Source organism: Scyliorhinus torazame, chromosome 2 (genome assembly GCF_047496885.1).
Source record: "Scyliorhinus torazame isolate Kashiwa2021f chromosome 2, sScyTor2.1, whole genome shotgun sequence".
Classification (NCBI taxonomy): Eukaryota; Metazoa; Chordata; class Chondrichthyes; order Carcharhiniformes; family Scyliorhinidae; genus Scyliorhinus; species Scyliorhinus torazame.
The window spans coordinates 225,708,069-225,719,948 of NC_092708.1; the positions used below are offsets into that span (position 1 = coordinate 225,708,069).

Below are 11,880 nucleotides of genomic sequence, written 5' to 3' on the forward strand. Positions count from 1 at the left end.
ATAAACTTGAGCGCTACCCTTCCTTTATTTTTGGATATGATAATATAAGGTATAATTATTACACCGTATCACATTGCAAAGCAGTACTTCTACTCAAAGAACTCAGGATATATCAGAAACAATGCTCAAAGCAGTTTGTTTTCATCTCCTGAACCCAAGGATTGTACTACTGCTATCAATTTACTGGGATGTATCCCTTAATAATTGTACGACAGACAAAGGGGTGACATTTTCTTAATATTTTTTCTTTCAGCTGTGTTGCCACAATTCAAGATGTATAACCTGGAGGAAGGTCGATGTGATGATGTAGGACTCGCGGGAGGGTGGACTGCTTTTGTGGTTTCGACACACTGTATCACCAAATTATTCTAACAGGGAATTAGAGGAAAATTTGTTATCTTCCATAAATATCACATAATAATCACTGAGTTGTTACAGGTGGGTGAGCGATATTATAGCCTGGATGCTCTTTACCAGTTACATAGATTACATAGTTCCTAAATAAAATAGCAGAAAGGATATTGATTTAAACTTATAAGAAAAACCTACTCAGATATGAGTCATTCATTAAGAAGAACTCAATTTAACACTTGTCTTCATCTGTTCTCCTGTTCCATTTTATAAATTGACCATTAGTGACTCCATTGTGCCTGATGTATTTTTATATTTACTTTTCTGTTCAGGTGACTGTTCAGTCCAAAGGAAATGAAGAAATGCAGTGGTTTTGCATAAAAATTTATCTTTACTCTTACTTAATCCTATCAGCATTAATAGCGAGAAATTGAGACAGGTCTGACACGCTCATGTTTATATTAATAATCCCAAGGATAACATTTTGGAAGTTTATATGTCGACAATTACAGCGATTAATTCCCCTACAGAAGAACATAAAAACATAATGAAGCATGGATTAAGAAAAAAGCATCTGGCCAATCAATCCTTCTCTCTCGATAGATTGTACAGAATTTAGCCTATCAAACACTCTGCATCTATTTAAATTTCTGGGGGAAAGGGCAGCACGGTGGCGCAGTGTATTAGACCTACTGCCTCACGGCGCCGAGGTCCCAGGTTCGATCCCGGCTCTGGGTCACTGGCTGTGTGGAGTTTGCACATTCTCCCCGTGTTTGCGTGGGTTGCTCCCCCACAACCCAAAGAATTTTTTTTTTTACAAATTTAGTGTACATAGAACATAGAACAATACAGCGCAGTACAGGCCCTTCGGCCCTCGATGTTGCACCGAAACAAAAGCCATCTAACCTACACTATGCCATTATCATCCATATGTTTATCCAATAAACTTTTAAATGCCCTCAATGTTGGCGAGTTCACTACTGTAGCAGGTATGGCATTCCACGGCCTCACTACTCTTTGCGTAAAGAACCTGGGCGAAATTCTCCCCCAACGGCGGGATGCCCGCCGACTGGCGCCAAAGCTGGCGCAAATCAGACGGGCATCGCGCCGGCAAAAAGGTGCGGAAGTCTCCGCATCTTTGGCGGCCTAGCCCCAACATTGAGGGGCTAGGCCGACGCCGGAGGGATTTCCGCCCCGCCAGCTGGCGGAAATGGCGTTTGTTGCCCCGCCAGCTGGCGCGGAAATGCGGCGCATGCGCGGGAGCGTCAGCGGCCGCTGTCAGTTTCTCCGCGCATGCGCGGGAGCGTCAGCGGCCGCCGAAAGTTTCCCGCGCATGCGCAGTGGGGAGAGTCTCTTCCGCCTCCGCCATGGTGGAGGCCGTAGCGGAGGCGGAAGGGAAAGAGTGCCCCCACGGCACAGGCCCGCCCGCGGATCGGTGGGCCCCGATCGCGGGCCAGGCCACCGTGGGGGCACCCCCCGGGGTCAGATCGCCCCGCGCCCCCCCCCAGGACCCCGGAGCCCGCCCACGCCGCCTGGTCCCGCCGGTAAATACCAGGTTTGATTTACGCCGGCGGGACAGGCAGTTTCTGGGCGGGACTTCGGCCCATCCGGGCCGGAGAATCCAGCGGGGGGTCCCGCCAACCGGCGCGGCTGGATTCCCGCCCCCGCCCAATCTCCGGGAGCGGAGACTTCGGCGGGGGCGGGGGCGGGATTCACGGCGGCCAACGGCCATTCTCCGACCCGGCGGGGGGTCGGAGAATGACGCCCCCTATCTCTGACCTCTGTCCTATGTCTATTACCCCTCAGTTTAAAAAAGGTTTAATAAACTTTGGCTATCTCTCCCTCGGCTTGCTGGGGGAAGCCGTACTGTTTCTGGGGCTTAGGATCGGGACCTGTAATGTTAACCACTCCTGGAATTTTGCCGCAGTCGTGCTTGTGCGGGGCAAACGATGCTTTATGTCTTTTCAAGGCTTCTCTAACCACTTTACCCAATTCAATTTTTTCCAATTAAGGGGAATTGCCCCTTAATTGGAAAAAAATGAATTGGGTACACTGGGCGCGATTCTCCACTCCCACGCCGGTTGGGAGAATCGCCTGGGCTGCCAAAATTTCCGGGGACGCCGGTCCGACACCCTCCCGCGATTCTCCCAAGCGGTGGGAATGGCCCGGTCGAGTTTCGCGGGCCTCAGGCCGGAGAATCGCCGGAGACACCCAAAATGGCGATTCTCCGGCACCCCTGCTATTCTGAGGCCCGGATGGGCCGAGCGGCCAGGCCAAAACGGCGGGTTCCCCCCGGCGCCGTCCACGCCTGGTCGCTGCAGTCGTAGGAGGTGCGTGAACGCTGGGGGGGGCGGCCTGTGGGGGGGGCGAGGGGGGATCCTGCACCAGGCTTCACCTGGAATGTGGGGTGGCCCGCGATCGGTGCCCACCGATTGTCGGGCCGTCCTCTCTGAAGGAGGACCTCCTTCCTTCCGCAGCCCCGCAAGATCCGTCCCCCATCTTCTTGCGGGGCGGACTTAGAGAGGACGACAACCACGCATGCGCGGGTTGGCGCCGGCCAACCCGTGCATGCGCAGGTGACGCCCGTTATGCGGCGCCGGCCACGTCATCTATGCGGCGCCGCTTTTACGCGGGCGACAATGCCTGGCGCGGGTAGATGACGGGGCCCCGATCCTGGCCCATTGTCAGGGCTTGAATCGGTCAGGACTGGGGCCGTTCCGCACCATCGTGAACCTCAACAGCGTTCACGATGGCGCGGCCACTTCAGCGTGGGAGTGGAGAATCCCGCCCACGAAATTTGTAAAAAAAAAAATGTTTTAATTCTGGGGGAAGCTAGTACTCAAAGTGCCCACAGATATTGAAGCAAAACAACATAATAGTCATTTATCCTCACATCCCTATTACTGAGTTACAGACTTCCAGAGATGACAATGTAACCCAATACCAGCAACTCCGGAACTATCTTATCCTGTACAGTATTTGATCAATCCACACGCTCTAGTACAATTACCCAATCCTCTGTCCAACTCAGGATATTTATTAAGATCCTTTTTTGAAGATGTTAATCAATCGGACATCCGTCATTTTAACTAGAAACCTGTTTATAGCTTCACCAGGTTATTGGTAAAGAAAATTTCTTCCAATCTCCAATTTCCCCTTTGGTTTGAATATTTTACATAGGTGGAGCAGAACTTCTGTCCTGGATGCAAATTTCACCGGAACATGTGTGGGTTTCCAATATGAATGCTCTGCCCAAACTCATTAATTAACATAATCAAAACTGTGAAATCTTCCATAAACCATTCCAATCAGAGTAATTGTAGCATTAAAAAAAGACTCCACTGATGTAATTGAGAGTGTTAACCTGGTCCAGTTTTATTAATACAACTGAAAATGGATGCATCATAAATGGTAAGCATTTTTAATAAAAGAGTCTGTTCTATTGACTGTGAGTAACCTGATTTTAAATCACTGTGAGTAACTTTAAAAATCCACAATGAACCATTTAACACAGTGGCTTCACAGCGCCAGGGTCCTGGATTCGATTCCTGGCTTGGGTCATTGTCTGTGCGGTGTCTGCACATTCTCCCCGTGTCTTTTTTAAAATTCATTTACGGGATGTGCTGTTACTGGTTAGGCAAGCATTTATTGTCCATCCCTTGTTGCCCTTCAGAAGGTGGTGGTGAGCTGCCTTCTTAAACCGTTGTAGTAACTATGCTGTTAGGGAGGGATTTCCAGGATTTTGACCCAGATGCCGGGAAATCTGTCCGGTTTCATTCCTTTTTTGTGTTTTTGCAGGAGTCGAATACAACAGAGTGGTTTGCTCGGCCATTTCAGAGGGCATTTAAGAGTCAACCACATTGCTGTGGGTCTGGAGTCACATGTAGGCCAGACCAGGTAAGGTTGGCAGATTTTCTTCCCGAAAGGGCATTAGTGAACCAGATGGGTTTTTATGACAATCAACAATGGTTTCACGGCCATCATTAGACTTTTAATTCCAGATATTTTATTGAATTTAAATTCTACCACCTGCCGTGGTGGGATTTGAACCCAGGTCCCCAGATTATTATCCTGGGTCTCTGGATTACTAGTCCAGTGACAATACCAGTGTGCCATCGCCTCCCTCCTCTGAGTGGGTTTCCTCGGGTGCTCTGGTTTCCTACCACAAGTCCCAGAAGACGTGCTTGTTATGTAAATTGGATATTCTGAATTCTCCCTCTTTGTACACGAACAGGTGCCGTAGTGTGGCGACGAGGGGATTTTCACAGTAACTTCATTGCAATGTTAATGTAAGCCTACTTGTGACACTGATAAAGATATTATTATCATAATTTTATTGGTCCGCTAGTCAGTTCCTCAGTAAATGTTTAACTGTGCCTCCTCATGGCTTCGTACATATTAAAAAATGCTTAATTTGAAGATCATCCTCCTCAAATGAGCACAATTACTGATCACTCGCCATGTTCTTTACTTCAATTTGTGGGTGGGGCCAGCTTCCAGCACAATGATTTTTAAATGTGTTTAAAATTGTAGAAACTCTATTTACAATCAATGGCCAGGATTAAACACAGAAGCAGTGGCCCCGCCCACCGACACGAAAGACGGCGATAGTCCGCCACCACCAGCCCTGGAAGACACTCAATTTAGATGATTCAAGCAATCAGTGGAGTTCCACCCTTTCCTGCCCCATGCCTGAGGCAGAATGTCCCCACTCCAAACATTGTTATCCAATCAGAGAGGCAGCAAGCTTCTCAACCCAGCAGCAACCAAAATGTGGTGGACACTGCTGGGACCATGCACAGCCTTGGGCCTGGACAGCACCAGAAGCCTAAAGTAAAAGGCAGGCCCTGGCGAGGGAAGTGGCTGTGATCGAAAGTTCTTCAAGCAAGTTGCACCCTTTACTGCTGGGAGCAGCATCAGGGAGCACAGGGTATCCAAACAAGAAAGAGCTCTGCCCCAGGCTTGCACATGGCATAGGGCCACCCCCTCAGTCACCGTTACAATATCTGCGGCAGCAGAAAGATGCTGGTAATTGGCCAACTTAAGGGCCTCAATTGACCCAAGGATATGCAGATTGCCTGTCACTTCACCTGCCACTGATAAAATTCCAGAGAACCAGGTTCGAAATGGGCATTGTGGTGATATGCATTACTGTAAATACACAAGGGGTTAATGTCAATACCCTACGAATAAGTAAACACTAGAGGGAGCACCAGAGACGTCATGACATGCAGACATACAGCTAATGAATACATAGAATTGGACACGACCAATGGGCAGTCAAGACACCCAGAGGTGACACTACCACAAGGGGGCATTACACAACCCATATATAAGGACAGGGCACACAAACTCTGTCTCTTTCCACAGGCGACACTTAGAGAGTAGGACAGGGGCAGATCAGAAGCATCACACCCACCACGTGGCTTAGAGCAGACTGGTTAGTTAGACTGAGCTACTATAGCAAGATTAGCAGGAGAGTCGAACTCATTGAGAACTGTGCTAATAGTTCAATAAATCACATTGAATTTACTTCAAAGTCAGGAGTATCTTTTGGTCAAAGCTGCATCGAGTTGCAGCCTGTGTTATCCCAGAGTACATAACACAACATGGTACCAATAGTGCCTGTTGAATCTATATAATTCAACTCAGCAAGATCCGTGACTACCAGCAACAGCACCCAGGCAAGATGATCGAGATTCCAGTTCCTCAGCAGCTCAGGTACCACGGCAATCTCAATGCCAACTGGCATGCATTCAAGCAGAGATTTGAGATTTACATGGTAGCATCCGACCTAGATGGTGTGGCCGATGCTGAGAAGATAGATCTTCTACGCACCATTGCGGGTGAGAGTGCAACAGAAATCTTCAACTCCTTCAAGTATTCCAAAGGGCAGGACAAGAGAGACTTCCAGACAGTCCTGGACAAGTTTGAAAACTACTGCGAGGTGAACACAACAGAAATGGGTAAAGCTGGCGCCTATACTCACCACGAGGCAAAGGTAGGCTTGCAACAGAAACAAATGGCAATTTTGATTGGCAGTCATCTTGCGCAAGGAGCCGCACATGTGCAGTTCCCAAGAAGACGCGAACCGACGAAAGTGTTTTGCGCATGCGGGAGAAGTCGCGCATGCACAGTTGCGAAAAGAGCGCACAGTGAAGGGAAAGTGATCTGCCCATGCGCAATCCATTCCTACGCTCTATGTCACGAGCGTCATGATGTCAGAGGCCCCGCACCACACCCACTTAAAGGGGAAATGTCACAAAAGAGTGGAATTTTTTTTTAGAGCCAGTAAACACAATTCTTTCACCTGGAACGACAGCACAATGTCTGAACTTCGACCAGGAGCTGAAAGTAACCTCCGCAGAACCCTGCAACAAGCAGTTAGCACCGCCCTAAGAGATGATTTAGTCCTTGAAGACTACGACTCAGACGATGATTTCATCATTGGACGTGGCGACCTCAGTACCAAATCCGAACCGCAACGAGATGTGTTGTACATTGAAGCATCCGACACAGTCATGGATGAGTTCTTCGGATTTGAGGATCCTCAGCCCAGCATAGACGACAACCCGACCCATGAGTACAGGATTCTGCTGCGGCCTGACGCCAAGAGACAGAGAGCGGTACAAGACCACAGAAAGCGGCCTGACGCCAAGAGAGTGGTCCACGCACCACGAAGAGTCCCCGACTCTGCACAGGGAATGATGCCAGACTCCAAAGAGAGAGCAATACAAACCTCCACAGCGAGCTCGTTGACAGACTCCACGATGGAAGCAATGCAAGACTCCAGAGCGCAGTCCTTGCATGAACAAGACCATGAAGGTCTAGCAACCTTATCTGAGCAACCAGCAGCAGACGATGCAAGTCTGCCATGTTCAAGTGCACAGCAAGATGACTATGACAGTCTACCATGCTCACATGAACAACAAAAAGACTATGACAGTCTACCCAGATTATTTGAGCCACCAGAAGAAGACTCTGACAGTCTACCCAGCTCATCTAACCGACAAGAAGACACTGAAGGTCTACCCACTGTATTTGCGACAAGTGACAAAGGCTTCACAATTCCCATACAAGATGTGCGATATCTCAGCGAGACTGACAGATCTCAGCTAATATGTACAGAGGCACTCGACAATCAAAATGAGGCTACTAGTGACTCCAGTGACACCATGTTAATTCAAACCTCATCTACTCGAGCCTCTCCACAAGAACCTGAAATGACTCCAGACGGGGAGCATCAAGAAACCAAAGGTGATTCAGGTGAACCAGAAAGGGCTCCAGACGGGGAGCATCGACAAGCCAAAGATGATTCAAGTGAACCGGACATGACTCCAGACGGTGAGTGCCGAGGAATCAGAGACGGCACGCTCAATGAAACAGCAGAAGCCACAAAGGACACTGACACAAGAAACTTTGTGAAGGACTCGAATTCTCCACTCGGTGTGGTCATTGAGCGCAACAAACACAACAACAAAAACAACAACAAAGACAACAATAAGAAGCGTACCAGAGGCAACAAACACAACAACAAGCACGTCAATAACAACAATGACAACAACAATAGAACAACAACTGGTACGACATGGTACAACTCTGCCCATGAAGGACAATGTTACTGCTCAGCTCAGAACAATGGCGAGAGTGCAAACAGACCATGGCATGTCAACGCAGCTTACCAATTCACGTTTGCTACACTACAGACAAGCAAACCAGCTTTCAGGAAAGATGTCATCAAGAATGGCTACCACAAGCATATAAAAAAAGAGTCCACCTCAGACAATGAAGTGATTTGACCGTTTGAACACCTCCTGATGACTTCTTGGATATGTAAACACCAGGACACTGACGGCGTTCACAAGGGAATGACAACATCAACATCGACACTGCCATAACAGCACAAGAAAGCCACTTGACCGTGTAAATTCATGAACCTTGGACTCTTGTCCAAACTATTATTTGGTATTGTATAATCCTCAACGTCATCATAACTATTATTTGGTATTGTATAATCCTCAATGTCATCATAACTATTCTTTGATCTTCTATAGTCAGCACAGTCATCATAACTTGTACATGTCATCACTTATTTACCTGTTTTTGTTCAATTTTTCTTTAACACTGTACAGAAAATAGGTAACACAAAAAAAGGGGGATGTGGTGATATGCATCACTGTAAATACACAAGGGGTTAATGTAAATACACTACGGCGAAGTAAACACTAGAGGAAGCACCAGAGACGTCATGACATGCAGACATACAGCTAATGAACACATAGAATAGGACATGACCAATGGGCAGTCAAGACACCCAGAGGTGACACTACCACAAGGGGGTATTACACAACCCATATATAAGGACAGGGCACACGTGCTCTGTCTCCTTCCATAGGCGACACTTAGAGAGTAGGACAGGGGCATATCAGAAGCATCATACCCACCATGTGGCTTAGAGCAAACTGGTTAGTTAGACTGAGTTACTATAGCAAGATTAGCAGGAGAGTCAAACTCATTGAGAACTGTGCTAATGGTTCAATAAACCACATTGAACTTACTTCAAAGTCTGGAGTATTTTTTGGTCAAAGCAGCCTGTGTTATCCCAGAGTACATAACACAACAGGCATGGTGTCCTTTGGCATGCCGCCTGATGTTCTGCCTCCCACAACCTGTCCACCTGCTCCCAGGGGTGGAATGGGGCGAGGCATAAAATTCCAGTCAATGTAGGTTGTGCTTGAAATTCCACATCTCTTGTGCTGTGTTGGCTCATCTCGGGAACATTTTGCTGGAAAAAACATTGCAAACTGGTGGCAGCACTAGGCCATGATCTCTTTAACTCTGCATTCAAATTCCAAATCAAGTAGTTTGCTTCCAGCCATCTCATTCTGTACTCTCTAGAGAAAGTATTCCCCTGCTCACACCTCTACATGTATGGTAATTCTCTTCATCATTTTCCGAGTCCGAGTCCCTGAACAGCACAGGCAGCACGGTAGCACAAATGGCTAGCACTGTGGCTTCACAGTGCCAGGGCAATGTCCCAGGTTTGATTCCCTGCTGGGCCACTGTCTGTGTGGAGTCTGCACGTTGTCCCCGTGTCTGCGTGGGTTTCGTCCGGGTGCTCCGGGTTCCTCCCACAGTCCAAAGATGTGCGGGTTAGGTGGATTGGCCATGCTAAATTGCCCTTAGTGTCCAAAAAGATTCGGAGGGATTATTGGATTACGGGGATAGGGTGGAAGTGAGGGCTTAAGTGGGTCGGTGCCGACTCGATGGGCCGAATGGCCTCCTTCTGCACTGTATGCTCTATATTCTATGTAAACAAGTGGGAGGTTAGGATAATTCGCTATGTTGTGAGGTCCCTGTGAACCCACTGATGACTCCTTTCACTTTTTCATTATGAAGAGCTTAACGCAAGAATGACCTGACTCAAGGGACTTTGTAACATTATTTGTTCAGCAGATCATAAGGCTAATTGCGTTTCAAGAATGCATGTCCATGTCAGTGCAGGATTCACAAATCTTCAGAAGGCAAGGAATAAACAAGCAGCAGAAACAGTGTGCTGGAAGTCCAGTCCCAAGAGGAGGCAGGTCAATTACAGAATTTTCAATGCAGCAAAACGTGAATTATTTGCTCTAGTTGGCAAGGAAAGTTTCTTTGTCATAAATAAAGCAAATTCAATTTGAGGTTTATCTTCCTGAATAAATAAGAACAGGGACATGATAGAACCTATACAAGTTATTGATTTAGCCACAGTTGGTTTGCTAACTTGAAGTTTCCTCTGCATTTGTACTCACAGTCATGTGTAACTTGGGGATCAACCAAATAGACTTTTGAAACCCTGCAGTGCAGAAGGAGGCCATTTGGCCCATCGACTCTACACAGAATCTCTGAAGAAGCACTCAACCCAAACCCACTTCTCCGCCCTATCGAAATAACCAGTTAATCTAACCTACACATCCCTGGACACGAAGGACAATGGCCATGGCATGGCCAATCCACCGAACCTGCACATCTTTGGACTGTGGGAGGAAACCAGAACACCCGGAGAAAACCCACACAGTCATGGGAGAACATGCAAACTCCACACAGACAAGTACCCAAGGCATGAATTGAACCCAGGTCCCTGGCGCTGTTTGGCAGCAGTGCTAACCATTGTGCCACCGTGAGAATGCAGTGAGTTATGCTTGTGACAAAATATGCTCAAATTCCCTCAATATTTTGCATTTGTCCATCAATCTGTTTGTGCCAATGAACCTCCGCCCACAAAACTCTCAGGTATGTGAATCCTTCAATTCGACTTGTTCTGGGGTCTCTCAACATAGGAAAAGTGGGGGAGTAAATCATTCCCTTGCTACTTCATTGCAATATATCTTTTTAACTTATGCTCACTGTGACTTGCTATATTTTTTGTTTCTTGAAATGGATTTTTATGGCTAAGTATAACTCACATTAAAAAGTTTCCAATTGCAAATTGCTGAGCCTGATGTGTGGGAATGATAGTTGCATGAGTTGGGACTTAAATTTTCTTAATTAAATGAAAAATGGATGATGGTGTGGACACGGCATTTGGGTTCTGATTGCTTATTTGCATTGATTTTAAGTTCAGGCATAGTCTAATAACGTTAGGAGCTGGGTATAACTTGCCATTGACAAAATTCGGACAACATTGAGTGTGTTTTCTGGTCGAACTGCCGGGCCGCATCAAGGAGGAAACTCCAAGTCAGTGTGTGCAATTGAGAGAGTGGATTATGATGAGAAACAGAGGTCGTAGTCACTGAAGCAGCACATTTAAGGGAAAACTAGTAGAACTGTTGAACAGTTTGAAAGAACTTGCAGAAAGTAAATCGTGAAAGATTGTTTCTGTTTGTCGGTGAATTGTTTTCAAGAGGATGGAAACGTGTACTGCTAAGAGTATAAAGAGTGACTTAAAAAGCTGTTTTTTAGAGACAAACACTTTGAAGAATATGCAATGAATTATTACAGGTGGCTACTGAACTGGATCAACCACAATATTTGAAAGGATGTTAGCTACACACCTTCCGCAGATACCACTTCGTTCCTATTTACTTACCTTGCATTTCTCAGCCAGATGTCTGAACCAGGCATCCTGAGAAATGTGGAGCTGTTCCTGGAGGCCATACTTCATAGGGCAGGATCATCGGGAAAAGTCAATTCACCCACTTTTTATGGCGCCAGCTGTTATAGTCCCTTAAATTTAAATGTTCCAAGGCCACTTTGACAAGTTAGGTGCGAAGGTAAATGTGTAAGGTGAGGGGGTAGGGTGGTTGGGGATGGGGTTGCAAAGTGGTCAGGGGTGTAGTTGGGGGTGTAGTAGGGAGTGGTAGGTCATTGGGGGTTGCGGGGGGCTGGTTAGGGGATGGGGTGGTCAGGGATTGGGGTAGTTGGGGGATAGTTGTTGGAGTGGAGGGTTGGTTGGGGGTCAAGGGCTAGTCAGGGATACACCATAGTTACACAAAAGTGAGAACCTATTTTAATCTTTCTAACATTTCTTTGGTAACTACTCGGAGAGTA

The 11,880-nt window shown here is 47.0% G+C and overlaps 1 long non-coding RNA gene across 1 annotated transcript; it reads left to right on the plus strand.

Annotated features, from left to right (window-relative positions):
* The first annotated feature begins 261 nt into the window (after positions 1 to 261).
* On the plus strand, positions 262 to 10,853 carry LOC140407853 (uncharacterized). The gene is made up of 3 exons (XR_011939840.1): positions 262 to 438; positions 4,150 to 4,248; positions 10,145 to 10,853. It is a non-coding gene; the product is annotated as an uncharacterized lncRNA (long non-coding RNA).
* Positions 10,854 to 11,880: the final 1,027 nt, after the last annotated feature.